The sequence below is a fragment of the Rattus norvegicus genome, chromosome 9, assembly GCF_021556685.1.
Source record: "Rattus norvegicus strain SHRSP/BbbUtx chromosome 9, alternate assembly SHRSP_T2T, whole genome shotgun sequence".
Lineage (NCBI taxonomy): Eukaryota > Metazoa > Chordata > Mammalia > Rodentia > Muridae > Rattus > Rattus norvegicus.
The window spans coordinates 21,469,143-21,486,490 of NC_141542.1; the positions used below are offsets into that span (position 1 = coordinate 21,469,143).

The window sequence follows — 17,348 nt, forward strand, 5'->3', positions numbered from 1 at the left end:
CTGAATATATGAAACCGAGAAATAGTTGATTAGTGTGCAGTCCTTGACAGCTGACATTGTTTCCAATTACATAGCCATGTATTTCACAAAATCAATGGTATATAATCCTATTTTTTTGCAATAAAAACTCCTTTTTCTTGGGAACATAGGGACCAACTACAGGGCATATATAAAATAATAAATTTCTCTCCCTTTTATATATAAAGTAGGGCATCCTCCCTTTCTCAAATATAACAAGACAATTAAATTGGACATCAGTGAGCAAATGTCAACTTGGAGCTTGTGTTACTACATTGTAACCACATAGCCATCACTTCTCCAATATCATTCTTCCTGAATAGGCAAATCTAGGCATGAGAATATTGGGGGCTGCACCATGATCCTTTACTCCTACCAAACATAAGAATCAGGAGGATGGGAAGGGAGTGGAATGGCCTCAGTTCAGGTTGAACCTCAATTTTAATGGGTCCATAAGTTGAGGAGGGAGTCCATTTGGCATTGTGATATATGGATTCTGTCTTCTTATCCTTGGTGCTATAATTCCACCTGAATGTGTGCTATAATGCCACCCCACCTCACAGATGTAAGAGTGAAAATCATGTTTGACCTTTATGGGAAGAGCTCTGCCTTTTACTACCATCTAGAGTTATACAACATCACTTTACAAAGCTCAGAAGAGAGGGGTGCAGATGTGCACCCCTTAGAAGTTGAGGATCTTTTCTTCTAATTAAGGCACTTGTTTTTTCTATGTAATTTTTCCCTTGCTCTTTTACTAATGGTGGCTGACTTCTTTCCTGGCCTGAGGTAAACTGGAGTCCAATCTTTTGGATTACTGAACATTCTATTTTTGAGATGACAGGCCCACCAAGGGTCCTACTGCATACAGAAGGTATGAATAAGTCTCATGGGCTGGAGTAAGTTAAAAATGTCTGTGACAACAAAGAACTGATTAAGAAAACAAGAGACCAGCTGCTCATCAAGATCACAGTTGTATGATAGTAAGAAAATGTGAATAGGCATCAGGTGAAAAGATAAATTAATTAGGAGGTCATAGACCTAGAAGGGTTATCCTTTGCTCTCAGTGGAGCTGCCATTCTTTCTGCCATTCCTCACCCTCTACCACAGGACCAGAGACTTCCCCAAACAACTGGCTGGCCTTGCCAAAGACCTGGCAGGGCTTCTCCCTGTAGAATAGGACACGTAGAGTCCTTGAGGACTCACCAAGAGGTCTCCTCCACACAGGTTCCTTGTTGTCAAAGGGAAATGTTCCTGCAGAATCCTGCCATGGCAGCAGGAATTTCAACCTGGCTGCTCTTGGTCCAGCTCACTGGATGCAGGCCTGAGGCCCAGGGGTATCTGGGGAAAGAAGCAGTAGGCACTACCTCACAGCTCTCTCTTTGTTGGATGCAACTGCTAGGACTGTGATGGGATTTTTGTTTCTTTGTGTGTTTATTAGAAATACCTACAAAGCTGATTAAAGTTGTAACATGCCTTCATACCCAGCGTGCAGAATGTTTTTAAATCGTTGTTGTTCCTGTTTTATGTTTGGATTTTGTTTTTTAATCCCCTCAGGAAATTTGCCTGTGCTTAGAATGTTAAGCATGTGCTCGGGAGGGATCGATTATTCAAGTTAGGCAAAGCTTTTGTTCTCACCATCCACTCCACAGATGATGCCATTACTTACTTTGAAATAAGAAAACAGTCATAGAGAAGTAAATTAATCTGTAAGCTATCACAGAAGAAACACATCATGATTGTGGAATGGCACCCCAGTATTTTGTATTTCCTAAGTTATTTTTATTTTAAACTTTTATATTGGACTTTTTGGGAACATTTCATTTTTTTTAAATCCTTAAAGGTATCTTTTATTCCTCTCCTGACATTTACAAGGTGGAATTTCACCTGTAATTGTTAGTCCAGATAGTTTGGTCAATGGCTTAGATATCACCCTGGCCTAGTTTCCTTGGCATAAGCCGTGTTAGAAGCAGACTCAAAGGTTCAGGACTCAACAAATAATGAATTCCACTACATCTGGATACCTAGACTCACAGCCAGGAAGGAACTGTATTTCCATTCACTATTTAAAAAAAAGATGCAGTTCATTAACATGTAAAAAATTTCTCACGTATATTAAAGTGTTTACCATGGTCATACAGTTTTTCAAATACCTGGCATTCATCTTTTTCCAAATCCTAAAATTTCTTTCTTATTCACATTTTCTTTTTTTGATTATCTAAGTATTATTATCATTTTTTAAAATTTTAGTTTTTTTAATAGATATATATTTTTTATTCAAACTTTATTCTCTTTCCCAGCTTTTGGTCCATAAGCCCCCCTGCCGTGCCCTCTCCCATATCTATGGTCCCCCAATCCACGCCACTTAGAAACCCCTTCCTGGACATTCCCCTGCACTGAGGGTCCCACCTTGTTAAGAACAAGGGCTTCTCCTTCCACAGGTGCCCCAACAAGGCTATTCTCTCCTACATATGCAGTTGGACCCCTGGGTCAGTCCATATATAGTCTTTAGCTAGTGGTTTATTTGGTTGGCATGACTGTTCTTATGGGGTTGCAAGTCCTTCAGCTCTTTGAATCCTTCTTTTAATTCCCATAAAGGGCGTCGTGTTCTCAGTTCAGTAGTTTACTGCTAGCACTGACGTCTTTATTTGACATGCTCTGGATGTGTCTCTCAGGGGAGATGTATATCCGGTCCCTTTCAGTAAGCACTTTTTAGCTTCATCAATCTTACCTATTTTTGGTGGTTGTATATATATGGGCCACATGTGCGCAGGCTCTGAATGGCTGTTCCTTCAGTCTCTGCTTTAGATTTAGCCTCCATATCCCCTCCTATGGATATTTTTATTCCCCATTTTAAGAAGGAGTGGGAGCATCTGCACTTTGGTCATCCTTCTTCTTGAGCTTCCTGAGATCTGTTGCATCTTCGGTAATTCAAGGTTTTGGTCAATATCCACCTATCAATGAGTGCATACTGTCAATGAGGGGTGCTGAGAATCTGGAAGAGAATGGGGGACAAGAGACGTGACGAAGGACTCCAAGACAAGAGTCTGATCAAGGCGACAATTTTATTTTTCCCCAAGGCTGAATTTGTACCATAAAATGGGTAACAGAGAGAGGAGAGAAGTAAGAAACATTTACCCACGCCAAGGACACAATATTCATGTGGTCAGGGATTCGGCTGATGTTGACAGGTTGTCAGAAAGGTCGTAGGTTTGTCATATCTATTAGTCAACAGGATGTTGGTTTTTCAGAAAGGTTACAGGTCATGACATTGGGTATCTTAACGTCACACGTTATCATATGATTATTCATCTTGACCACCACATTTGTATTAGTCTTCTGCAGCTGGCTGGGGATTTTCCATGAACCCAGTCATAGTTAATGCTAACCATAATAATAACATCAATAATGGAGGGCTTCAAGGCCATCACTCCCAACAGCATACCAAGTGTGTTTTTCTGTGATTGGATTACCTCACTGTGGATGAGATTTTCTATTTCTTTCCATTTGCCTATGAATTGAACGTAGTCATTGTTTTTGATAACTGAGTGGTACTCCATTGTGTAGATGTACCACATTTTTCAAATCCATTCCTCTGTTGAAAGGCATCTGGGTTCATTCCAGCTTCTGGCTATTATGAATAAGGCTGCTATGAACATATTGGAGCATGTGTGTTTGTTGTATGTTGGAGAATCTTTTGGTTATATGCCCAGGACAGTTATAGCTGGGTCCTCAGGTAGTGGAATATTCTATTTTCTGAGGAACCTTCAGACTGATTTCCAGAGTGCATGAACCAGTTTGCCATCCCACCAACAATGGAGAAGTGTTCCTCTTTCTCCACATTCTTGCCAGCATCTGTTGTCACCTGAGTTTTTGATCTTAGCCATCCTGACTGGTGTGAGGTGGATTCTTAGGCTTGTTTTGATTGGCATTTCCGTGATGACTAAGGATGGTGAGCATTTCTTTAGGTGCTTTTCAGCTGTTCGATATTCCTCAGCTGAGAATGTTTTCTTTAGCTCTGAACCCCATTTATTAACAGGGGTGTTTGGCCCACCGTATTCTAAATTCTTGTGTTTTGTGTATACTTTGGATATTACCCTCCATCAGAAGCAGGATTGGTAAAGATTCTTTCCCAATCTGTTGGTTGCCTTTTTGTCCGAATGACACTGTCCTTTGCCTTACAGAAGCTTTTCAGTTTTATGAGGTCCCATTTGTCGATTCTTGATCTTAAAGCATAAGCCATTGGTATTTTGTTCAGGAAATTTTCCTTAGTGCTCATGTTTTCGAGACTCTTCCCTACTTTTTTCTATTAATTTTAGTGTATCTGGTTTGATGTGGAGGCCCTTGATCCACTTGGACTTAAGCTTTGTACAGGGTAATAAGAATGGGTCAACTTGCATGCTTCTACATGTTGACCTCAGGTGAACCAGCAACATTTGTTAAAAATACTATCTTTCTTCCATTGGATGTTTTAACTCCTTTGTCAAAGATCAAATGAGCATAGGTGTGTGGGTTCTTTTCTGTGTCTTCAATTATGTTCCACTGATCTGCCTGTCTGTATGCCAATACCATACAAACTATTGCTCTGTAATACTGCTTGAGGTCAGAGATGGTGATTCCCCCAGTTCTTTTATTGTTGAGTATAGTTTTTGCTATCCTGAGTTTTATGTTATACCAAATGACGGCAAATTACCATATTCATCCTGCCAATCTCTGAGCATGGGAGATCTTTCCATCTTCTGAGATCTTCAATTTCTTCAGAGATTTGAAGTTCTTGTCATACAGATTTTTTACTTGCTTGGTTCTAGTAACAGCAAGTTATTTTATAGTATTTGGGACTATTCTGAAGGGTGTCATTTCCCTCATTTCTCTCTTAGCCTGTTTACCCTTTGAGTAGAGGAAGGCTACTGAATTGTTTGAGTTAATTTTATACTCGGACATTTTGCTGAAGTTGTTGATCAGGTTAAGTAGTTCTCTGGTAGAATTTTGGTGGTGCTTATGTATACTATCTTATCATCTTCAAATATTAGTGTTTTGATTTCATCCCTTCTAATTTTTACCCTTTGACCTACTTTCATTGTTTGATTTCTATGGCTAGGAATTTAAGTACCATATTGAAAAAGTAGGGAAAGAGTGGGCAGCCTTGTCTAGTCCCTGATTTTAGTGGGATTCCTTCAATTTTCTCAGTTTCGTTTGATATTAGCTACTGGTTGGATGTATTTTGCATTTTCCTATATTTAGATATGGGCCTTTAATTCCTGATCTTTCCAGGAATTTATTAATAAAATGGTACTGAATTTTGTCAAATGATTTCTCAGCATCTAATGAAATGATCATGTGGGGTTTTTTCCTTTCAGTTTGTTTATATGGTAAATTTCGTTGATGGATTTCTGTATATTAAACCATCCCTGCATCCTTGCCATAGGCCTACTTGATCATGATGGATGATTGGTTGGATCTGTTCTTGGATTCAGTTTGCAAGAATTTTATTGAGCATTTTTGCATCAATATTCATAAAGGAAATTGGTCTGAATTTCTCTATCTTTGTTGTATCTTTGTATGGTTCAGGTATAAGAGTAATTGTGGCTTCATGGAAGGAATTTGGTAGTGCTCTGTCTGTTTGAATTTTGCGGAGTATTTTGGACAGTATTGGTATGAACTCTTCTATGAAGGTCTGATAGAATTCTGCACTAAATCCATCTGGTCCTGGGCTCTTTTTGGATGGGAGATGTTTAATAACAGTTTCTATTTCTTTATGAGTTATGGGGTTGTTTAGATGGTTCATTTGTTCCTGATTTAACTGTGGTACCTGGTATCTGTATAGAAAATTGTCCATTTCCTCCACATTTTCCAGTTTTGTTGAATATATGTTTTGTAGTAGGATCTGATGATCTTTTTAATTTCTTCAGATTTTGTTGTTATGTCTCCCTTTTATTTCTGATTTTATTAATTTGTATACACTCTCTGTGACCTCTGGTTAGTATGGCTAAGTGTTTATTTATCTTGTTGATTTTCACAAAGAACCAGCTCCTGGGTTTGCTGATTCTTTTGATTCTCGGTTTTGTTTCTTCTTGTTTGATTTCAGCCCTGAGTTTGATTATATCCTGCTTCTACTCAATTTTTTTTCTAGAGCTTTTAGGTGTGCTGTCAAGCTGCTGACATATGCTCTCTCCTGTTTCTTTTTGCAGACACTCAGAGCTGTGAGTTTTCCTCTTAGCGTTGCTTTTATTGTGTCCTATAAGATTGGGTATGTTGTACCTTCATTTTCATTAAATTCTAAGAAATCTTTAATTTCTTTCTTATGTCTCCAATGACCAAGCTGTCATTGACTTCAACTTCCATGTATATGTGGGCTTTCTGTACTTTTTGTTGTTATTGATCAGCAGCCTTAGTGCGTGGTTTTTTGAAAGGATGCATGGGATTATTTCTATCTTCCTGTACCTGTTGAGGCCTGTTTTGTGACCGATTATATGGTCAATTTTGGAGAAGGTACCATGAGATGCTGAGAAGAAGGTATATCCTTTGGTTTTAGGGTGGAATGTTCTATAAATATATGTTAAATCCATTTGTTTCATAACTTCTCTTAGTCTTTCTATGTCTCTGTTTAATTTCTGTTTCCCTGATCTGTCCACTGATGAAAGTGGGGTGTTAAAATCTCCTACTATTATTGTTTGGTGCAATGTATGATTTTTTTGAGCTTTAGAAAGGTTTCTCATTGTTTAGGGACACAACTGCTATATACTTTACAAATATAGCAATAACCCAGAACATCCGCAGGAAGCTGTGACCATTGGCCACATGAGGATGACTGTCTTTCAAAATTCATCATGATTTTTGATAAGATCTTCCACATAATTGGTGGCTTGGCTTCCCACAAACATGTTCCATTTGTCTAGAATCTCCTCCTTGGACAGTATCTCATGCTTGCTTTTGTCTGACTCATACACCAGATGCTGGGCCTCAGCCTGTGCATGGTCATAGTCCTGAGGGAGGATCCAGTGGTGAATCTCATCCTAGAGCAGCTTCCCATCCTTGTTCAGATCTGGCAAATCATTGAACTGCTCCCCAGACAAAACCCAGTCTGTCTCAGGGCAATTGTCCTCGTGAGAAAAAGATGTCCACAATGTACTCATCCTGGTCCACAAAACCATCCCCATTCTTGTCAATATCCTCCAGGGTTTCCAGAACTACAATCTCCTCATATGTTCTAAATCCTCTTAGTGCAGAAAAGCAATGAACCCGACCTGAGTAGCTGTCAGGTCACCGTCAAGGCCTTAAACCTCCTCTCATCTCGTGGAGGCAACTTTTTAAAGTTGTGATGATCAGAGCTATCTTGGAATTCAGCAAGGTTTCCCAGGTAGTAGCCATAGGTGGCCTGCCTCTATTCTTCCAAGGAGATCTTTTCCTCTATGTCGCTATCATAATCCTTCCAGAGTTTAGTCACATTATGGTAGATGTATCTTTTCTGTACCTGTTTGGTCCAAACTTTCAGGTCCTCAGTAGTAACAAGGCCGCCTTCATCACTGTCGATTGGATCAACAATTTTCCCCAGCCTCTCCTGCTCTCGGCCAGGCTTAGCTATCAAAGGTCTTGGAGTCCTCCTTGCCCAGGAAGACCTCGTGATCGTACAGGAAGCTGTGCTTTTCCTCTGGTGGCCACTGGCCCTGCTCTGAATCGGGACAAACCATGTGCTCCTTGCTCATCATGCTCTTGGCCCTGAACGCCAGGACCAGTGCCAGCAGCAGCCCATGGAGTGTCCCAGGCTGACACCATGCACCACAGTTGCCATCAAAGGGAGCAGGGAAGTAGGGACTCAGAGCACCTTAGCCTCTGTCCATCCAGAGAGGGCTTTTGTTACATTTCCAATGTTATCCCTTTTACTGGTTTCCCATCCAAAAAACCCCTTATAACACGCCTCCCCCTTCTACTATGAAGGTCTTACCACACCCACCCAAATATCCAGGTCTACCTGCCTCCCTGTTCTGGTTTCCCCTACACTGGGGCATCAAGCCTTGACAAGACCAAGGGCTTCTCCTCCCATTTGTGCCCAAGAAGGCCATCCTCTTCTACATATGCAGCTGTAGCCATGGGTCTGTCCATGTGTACTCTTTCGATGGTGGTTTTGGCCCTGGGAGCTCTGGGTGTTTCTTAGTGTTGTTCTTATGGGGCTGTAAACCCCTTCAGCTCCCTCAATCCTTTCTCTTACTCCTCCATTGGGGACCCTGCTCTCAGCTGAATGGTTGGCCTCAAGCATCTGCCTCTGTATTTGTCATGCTCTTTACCCCACTCTTTTGAGCAGATCACCACAGAGCAACGAAGATGTATTGTCTTGGAGTGATGATGTATAGACAAATAGATGATTTCTTAATTCCTAATGATGGTTCTATAAGAATTCTTAAAATTAGATTAGTAATTTTAAGCTTTTATATTAGGACTGCTATTATGTTCTTTCTGATAATCAAAATTGCATTGAGAACCCTGCCATTCTTAAAGTGTCATGAGTGAATTGCTTCTGCAATACCAAGCAGGCATCTACAAATTAGAGCCCATTCTAAGAGGGTATTAACCAATTAACCAAGGTTCATAAAAAGAGAACCAATGATTTACTATAGGTGAAAGGACTGAACATAAATAATTGACTGGATTTGCCTATAAGTAATTTCACTTATTCTTTTCTCATAAAAATTACAGCTTTTACTCTCCATGAACGTGCAGAGCCAGTAACAGATGGTGACAGTTTATCCTGATGATTACTCTTCACAGATATGCATGTAAACATTCTCTGTCGTAAACTGATTATCCAACTTATGATTTGAATTCCTGTGCAAACTTGTGGTGAACTTTTCACCATGTGATGCTGTGTTCAGAAAGATATACAAATGCTGCGGACAAAGAGAGAGAAAGCTTTTTAGACAGAACTGAACAGAACAGAACAGAACTGAAGAAGAACTTAGAAATAAAGGCATAGCGTTGAGAGTAAGGCATTGAGAGTAAGGAAATCATTGTGTGATAAGAGCAAGAGGAAAGGAGATAAGAAGAGAGCAAGGAGAACCTTTAAAGCTAAACTTTATGGAGGCAAACTTTTGTAGATATTTTAGGAAAACTGAAGAACTTAGAAATAAAGGTTAAAATCACTGCTCTTCAGCCTTCAGCCTGGCTCACTGGCTAGCCTCTGCTCTTCAGTCAGGCTCACTGGCTAGACTCTGCTCGTCATTCAGGCTCACTGGATAGCCTCTGCTCTTCAGTCAGGCTCACTGGCTAGCCTCTCCTCTTCAGCTGGGCTCACTGGCTAGCCTCTGCTCTTCAGTCAGGTTCACTGGCTAGCCTCTGCTCTTCAGCCTGGCTCAGTGGCTTGCCTCTGCTCTTCAGTCAGGCTCACTGGCTAGCCTCTGCTCTTCAGACTGGCTCACTGGCTAGCCTCTGCTCTTCAGTCAGGCTCACTGGCTAGCCTCTGCTCTTCAGTCAGGCTCACTGTCTAGCCTGTCCTCTTCAGCTTGGCTCATTGGCCTATGGGACCCTAGCACATCGCTTAACCATCTGCTCAGGACTGCCTGACCACAATGACAACCTGACTGCCCTGACTTCTTAAAGTCGTCCTCTAGAAAGAGCACAAGGAACCAAAGAGAAAAACTACAGGGACCTTTTCCAATGGGCTTTTTTCAACCTTAAGTACTTTTGTTCTTTCTTTAAAAAAGTGAAATATAATTTCTGTAATTCATATGGCCAAGAGAGCTGTGCAGTAGTCATTGTTTTATGGAATTTGGTGCTAAATCAAAAGATTCCTTTATTCTATTACGACGTTATCTGTATGTTGTAAGATGTGTCTTTGGAAAACACAACACCAAATTCCTAAAATCTAGATGTTTTAAGACGTCAGCTCATGGACAAACATAACTGCTTACCTATCTAGACTGGCCTTTTTTGCTATACTGCAGGTACAATCAATTTTCCACATTACTTCCATGATTTTCAAGAATGATTAAGAGAAAAATAAGTTGAACATAATGGCCCGAAAGGGGATTCTGTCAAGTTGTCTTGTGTGGGACCAGATACCAAGCTATGACTGGTAAGCCTAAAATCACCTGTTCCCGAAACTGACAGAACTTACAGAAAATACATACTTTCTTATCATTCCTCTGCCCCGATGGTCAGAGATTTATTGAGCACCTACTACGATCCTAGCACTGTGCATCTAAGGGTGTAATGGTTAATCAAAAACTTAATAAAAAGCTTAATTAAGGAATAAAGAAAAATGAACCATAATTTTGAAACTCAGAATTCAATATAGGCAAAACCACCGTTTCTATTTTTTTATTTATTAACTTGAGTATTTTTTATATACATTTCGAGTGTTATTCCCTTTCCCGGTTTCCGGGCAAACTTCCCCCTCCCCCGTCCCCTTCTTAATGGGTGTTCCCCTCCCCATCCTCCCCCCTTGCTGCCCTCCCCCCAACAATCTAGTTCACTGGTGGTTCAGTCTTAGCAGGACCCAGGGCTTCCCCTTCCACTGGTGCTCTTACTAGATTATTCATTGCTACCTATGAGGTCAGTGTCCAGGGTCAGTCCATGTATATAGTCTTTAGGTAGTGGCTTAGTCCCTGGAAGCTCTGGTTGCTTGGCATTGTTATACATATGGGGTCTCGAGCCCCTTCAAGCTCTTCCACTTCTTTCTCCGATTCCTTCAACGGGCGTACTATTCTCAATTCAGTGGTTTGCTGCTGGCATACGCCTCTGTGTTTGCTGTATTCTGGCTGTGTCTCTCGGGAGAGATCTACATCCTGCTCCTGTCGGCCTGCACTTCTTTGCTTCATCCATCTTGTCTAATTGGATGGCTGTATATGCATGGGCCACATGTGGGGCAGGCTCTGAATGGGTGTTCCTTCAGTCTCTGTTTTAATCTTTGCCTCTCTATTCCCTGCCAAGGGTATTCTTGTTCCCCTTTTAAAGAAGGAGTGAAGCATTCACATTTTGATCATCCGTCTTCAGTTTCATTTGTTCTAGGCATCTAGGGTAACTCGAGCATTTGGGCTAATAGCCACTTATCAATGAGTGCATACCATGTGTGTTTTTCTGTGATTGGGTTACCTCACTCAGGATGATATTTTCCAGTTCCGAACATTTGCCTACGAATTTCATAAAGTCATTGTTTTTGATAGCTGAGTAATATTCCATTGTGTAGATGTACCACATTTTCTGTATCCATTCCTCTGTTGAAGGGCATCTGGGTTCTTTCCAGCTTCTGGCTATTATAAATAAGGATGCGATGAACATAGTGGAGCACGTGTCTTTTTTATATGTTGGGGCATCTTTTGGGTATATGCCCAAGAGAGGTATAGCTGGATCCCCAGGCAGTTCAATGTCCAATTTTCTGAGGAACCTCCAGACTGATTTCCAGAATGGTTGTACCAGTCTGCAATCCCACCAACAATGGAGGAGTGTTCCTCTTTCCCCACATCCTCGCCAGCATCTGCTGTCACCTGAGTTTTTGATCTTAGCCATTCTCACTGGTGTGAGGTGAAATCTCAGGGTTGTTTTGATTTGCATTTCCCTTATGACTAAAGATGTAGAACATTTCTTTAGGTGTTTCTCAGCCATTCGGCATTCCTCAGCTGTGAATTCTTTGTTTACCTCTGAATCCCATTTTTTAATAGTGTTATTTGTCTCCCTGCAGTCTAACTTCTTGAGTTCTTTGTATATTTTGGATATTAGCCCTCTATCTGTTGTAGGATTGGTAAAGATCTTTTCCGAAACTGTTGGTTGCCATTTTGTCCTAACCACAGTGTCCTTTGCCTTACAGAAGCTTTGCAGTTTTATGAGATCCCATTTGTCGATTCTTGATCTTAGAGCATAAGCCATTGGTATTTTGTTCAGGAAATTTATCCCGTGCCCATGTGTTCCAGATTCTGCCCTAGTTTTTCTTCTCTTAGTTTGAGTGTGTCTGGTTTGATGTGGAGGTCCTTGATCCACTTGGACTTAAGCTTTGTACAGGGTGATAAACATGGATCAATCTGCATTCTTCTACATGTTGACCTCCAGTTGAAACAGCACCATTTGCTGAAAATGCTATCTTTTTTCCATTGGATGGTTTTGGCTCCTTTGTCTAAAATCAAGTGCCCATATGTATGTGGGTTCATTTCTGGGTCTTCAATTCTGTTCCATTGGTCTATCTGTCTGTCTCTGTACCAATACCATGCAGTTTTTATTGTCACCACCAGCGGGGACCCAGTTATTCAGGGTCCCGAAGAGGCTTTCTACCTGTGGGCCAAAATGTGGGTGAAGAGAAGAAGGAGACCAAGCAAAAGTTCTGTTGTCAAGGTCTCGTTTATTGAGAGAAATGTACAGCATTTAAAGCTCTGAGGCAGGAATAGAAGCGGGAACTGAAGCTTAGGGTGGGGGAGTTTGGGAAGTGCCCAAGGATATAAGGTGAATCACTACACTGCAAGATATCCTCCTATAACAAAGAGGCAACAGTCTTCCGGGGACATGTTCTTTGAAAAGGTCGAACCCTTCTTAGGAATCTGCTCAGGGACATCCGGTGTTTTGCTCAGGCTGAAACATCCTGTCATTGCTCCCAGGGTCTTCCTGGGAGAGGCTCTTAGTTCAACAATCTCAAGTCTGTATGGCAGTCATTTCAAGGTTAAACCTCTGAGGCCATGCAGCCCAGAGTCAAGTAGCCACCTTGAGCTAAGCAGTCACAAAGCAGCTAGGCCCAAATCCAATACGGCTCACTGCATTTTATCACTATTGCTCTGTAATACTGCTTGAGTTCAGGGATAGTCATTCACCCTGAAGTCCTTTTATTGTTGAGGATAGTTTTAGCTATCCTGGGTTTTTTGTTATTCCAGATGAATTTGCAAATTGTTCTGTCTAACTCTGTGAAGAATTGGATTGGTATTTTGATGGGGATTGCATTGAATCTGTAGATCGCTTTTGGTAAAATGGCCATTTTTACTATATTAATCCTGCCAGGCCATGAGCATGGGAGATCTTTCCATCTTCTGAGGTCTTCTTCAATTTCTTTCTTCAGAGTCTTGAAGTTCTTATTGTACGAATCTTTTACTTGCTTGGGTAAAGTCTCACTGAGGTACTTTATATTATTTGTCTATTATGAAGGGTGTCATTTCCCTAATTTCTTTCTCGGCTTGTTTCTCTTTTGTGTAGAGGAAGGCTACTGATTTATTTGAGTTAATTTTATACCTGGCCAGTTTGATGAATTTGTCTATCAGCTTTAGTAGTTCTTTGGTGGAACTTTTAGGATCACTTAAATATACTATCATATCATCTGCAAATAGTGATATTTTGACTTCTTCTTTTCAGATCTGTATCCCCTTGACCTCCTTTTGTTGTCTGGTTGCTCTGGCTAGGACTTCAAGAACTATATTGAATAAGTAGGGAGAGAGTGGGCAACCTTGTCTAGTCCCTGATTTTAGTAGGATTGCTTCAAGTTTCTCTCCATTTAGTTTAATGTTAGCAACTGGTTTGCTGTATATGGCTTTTACTATGTTTAGGTATGGGCCTTGAATTCCTATTCTATCCAGGACTTTCATCATGAAGGGGTGTTGAATTTTGTCAAATGCTTTCTCAGCATCTAATGAAATGATCATGTGGTTTTGTTCTTTCAGTTTGTTTATGTAATGGATCACTTTCACGGTTTTCTGTATATTAAACCATCCCTGCATGCCTGGGATGAAGCCTACTTGATCATGGTGGATGATTGTTTTGATGTGCTCTTGGATTCGGTTTGCCAGAATTTTATTGAGTATTTTTGCGTCGATATTCATAAGGGAAATTGGTCTGAAGTTCTCTTTCTTTGTTGTGTCTTTGTGTGGTTTAGGTATAAGAGTAATTGTGGCTTCATAGAAGGAATTCAGTAGTGCTCCATCTGTTTCAATTTTGTGGAATAGTTTGGATAGTATTGGTATGAGGTCTTCTATGAAGGTCCGATAGAATTCTGCACTAAACCCATCTGGACCTGGGCTCTTTTTGGTTGGGAGAACTTTAAGGACTGCTTCTATTTCCTTAGAAGTTATAGGGTTGTTTAACTGGTTTATCTGTTCCTGATTTAACTTCGGTACCTGGTATTTGTCTAGGAAATTGTCTATTTCCTGCAGATTTTCAAGTTTTGTTGAATATAGGCTTTTATAGTAAGATCTGATGATTTTTTGAATTTCCTCTGAATCTGTAGTTATGTCTCCCTTTTCATTTTTGATTTTGTTAATTTGGACACACTCTCTTTGTCCTCTCGTTAGTCTGGCTAAGGGTTGATCTATCTTATGGATTTTCTCAAAGAACCAACTTTTGGTTCTGTTGATTCTTTCTATGGTCCTTTTTGTTTCTACTTGGTTGATTTCAGCTCTGAGTTTGATTATTTCCTGCCTTCTACTCCTCCTGGGTGTATTTGCTTCTTTTTGTTCTAGAGCTTTTAGGTGTGCTTTCAAGCTGCTGACATATGCTCTCTCCTGTTTCTTTCTGTAGGCACTCAGCGCTATGAGTTTTCCTCTTAGCACAGCTTTCATTGTGTCCCATAAGTTTGGGTATGTTGTACCTTCATTTTCATTAAATTCTAAAAAGTCTTTAATTTCTTTCTTTATTTCTTCCTTGACCAGGTTATCATTGAGTAGAGCATTGTTCAATTTCCACGTATATGTGGGCATTCTTCCCTTATTGTTATTGAAGACCAGTTTTAGGGCATGGTGTTCCGATAGCACGCATGAGATTATTTCTATGTTTCTGTACCTGTTGAGGCCTGTTTTTTGACCAATTATATGGTCAATTTTGGAGAAAGTACCATGAGGAGCTGAGAAGAAGGTATGTCCTTTGCTTTAGGATAGAATGTTCTATAAATATCTGTTAAATCCATTTGGCTCATGACTTCTCTTAGTCTGAATACGTCTCTGTTTAATTTTCTGTTTCCATGATCTGTCCATTGATGAAAGTGGGGTGTTGAAATCTCCTACTATTATTTTGTGAGTTGCAATGTGTGTTTTGAGCTTTAGTAAGGTTTCTTTTATGTATGTAGGTGCCCTTGTATTTGGGGCATAGATATTTAGGATTGAGAGTTCATCTTGGTGGATTTTTCCTTTGAGGAATATGAAGTGTCCTTCCTTATCTTTTTTGATGAATTTTAGTTGAAAATTGATTTTATTTGGTATTAGAATGGCTACTCCAGCTTGCTTCTTCCAACCATTTGCTTGGAAAGTTGTTTTCCAGCCTTTCACTCTGAGGTAGTGTCTGTCTTTTTCTCTGAGGTGTGTTTCCTGTAGGCAGCAGAATGTAGGGTCCTCATTGCATATCCAGTTTGTTAATCTATGTCTTTTTATTGGGGAGTTGAGGCCATTGATGTTGAGAGATATTAAGGAATAGTGATTATTGCTTCCTGTTATATTCATATTTGGATGTGAGGTTATGTTTGTGTGCTTTTCTTCTCTTTGTTTTGTTGCCAAGATGATTAGTTTCTTGCTCCTTCTAGAGTATAGCTTGCCTCCTTATGTTGGGCTTTACCATTTATTATCCTTTGTAGTGCAGGATTTGTAGAAAGATATTGTGTAAATTTGGTTTTGTCATGGAATATCTTGGTTTCTCCATCTATGTTAATTGAAAGTTTTGCAGGATACATTAACCTGGGCTGGCATTTGTGTTCTCTTAGGGTCTGTATGACATCTGTCCAGGATCTTCTGGCTTTCATAGTTTCTGGCAAAAAGTCTTGTGTGATTCTGATAGGTCTGCCTTTATATGTTACTTGACCTTTTTCCCTTACTGCTTTTAATATTCTTTCTTTATTTTGTGGGTTTGGTGTTTTGACTATTATGTGACAAGAGGTGTTTCTTTTCTGGTCCAATCTATTTGGAGTTGTGTAGGCTTCTTGTATGCCTATGGGTATCTCTTTTTTTAGGTTAGGGAAGTTTTCTTCTATGATTTTGTTAAAGATATTTACTGCTTCTTTGAGCTGGGAGTCTTCACTCTCTTCTATACCTATTATCCTTAGGTTTGATCTTCTCATTGAGTCCTGGATTTCCCGTATGTTTTGGATCAGTAGCTTTTTCTGCTTTACATTATCTTTGACAGTTGAGTCGATGATTTCTATGGAATCTTCTGCTCCTGAGATTCTCTCTTCCATCTCTTGTATTCTATTGGTGAAGCTCATATCTACAGCTCTTTGTGTCCTCTTTTGGTTTTCTATATCCAGGGTTGTTTCCATGTGTTCTTTCTTGATTGCTTCTATTTCCATTTTTAATTCCTTCAACTGTTTTATTGTGCTTTCCTGGAATTCTTTCAGGGATTATTGTGAGTCCTTTCTGTAGGCTTCTACTTGTTCTCTATGGGAGTTCTTCATGTCTTTCTTGAAGTCCTCCAGCATCATGATCAAATATGGTTTTGAAACTAGATCTTGCTTTTCTGGTATGTTTGGATATTCCGTGTTTGCTTTGGTGGGAGAATTGGGCTCCGATGATGCCATGTAGTCTTGGTTTCTGTTGCTTGGGTTCCTGCGCTTGCCTCTCGCCATCAGATTATCTCTAGTGTTACTTTGTTCTGCTATTTCTGACAGTGGCTAGACTGTCCTATAAGCCTGTGTGTCAGGAGTGCTGTAGACCTGTTTTCCTGTTTTCTTTCAGCCAGTTATGGGGACAGAGTGTTCTGCTTTCGGGTGTGTAGTTTTTCCTATCTACAGGTCTTCAGCTGTTCCTGTGGGCCTGTGTCTGGTGTTCACCAGGCAGGTCACTTGCAGCAGAAAAGTTGGTCTTACCTGTGGTCCCGAGGCTCAAGTTTGCTCTTGGGGTGTTTTCCTCTGGCATCAGAGATGTGTGCAGAGTGCAGTCTCTTCTGGTTTCCCAGGCGTGTCTGCCTCTCTGAAGGTTTATCTCTTCCTCCTATGGGATTTGGGTGCAGAGAACTGTTTATCCGGTAGGTCCCTTCAGGTTATGGCAGTGTCTCAGGCGCAGGGGTCTGTGCTCCTGGGCCCTCCTCTACGGGAACCCAGAGGCCGTATATAGTTTCCTTTTGGGCCAGGGATGCGGGCAGGGGTGGGCAGTGTTGGTGGTCTCTTCTGCTCTGCAGCCTCAGGAGTGTCTACCTAACCAGGCGGTGAGGTATCTCTCCCATGGGGTTTGAAGCAGAGAGCTGCTGCGGGCCAGGATCCGCCACAATGGCTATTTCTTGATTTATTATTACTACGACCATGACTTGTCTTGATATTTTGAGATACGATCTTCTTACACAGCTCAGGGTTGGCCTTGATTTCCCAATTCTCTGGCCTTAGTCTTCCACCATTCCCTGATTCTCAGTTTGTTATTAGAGGTAGTTGTATGGACCCATTTCCAAATCAAATGTTCTTC

General features: G+C 40.7%; 1 protein-coding gene across 2 annotated transcripts in view; it reads right to left on the bottom strand.

The window, feature by feature from the left end:
* LOC146768883 (uncharacterized) overlaps positions 1-17,348 on the bottom strand; it is a 263,806-nt gene that overhangs the window by 201,888 nt on the left and 44,570 nt on the right. The window lies entirely within an intron of this gene.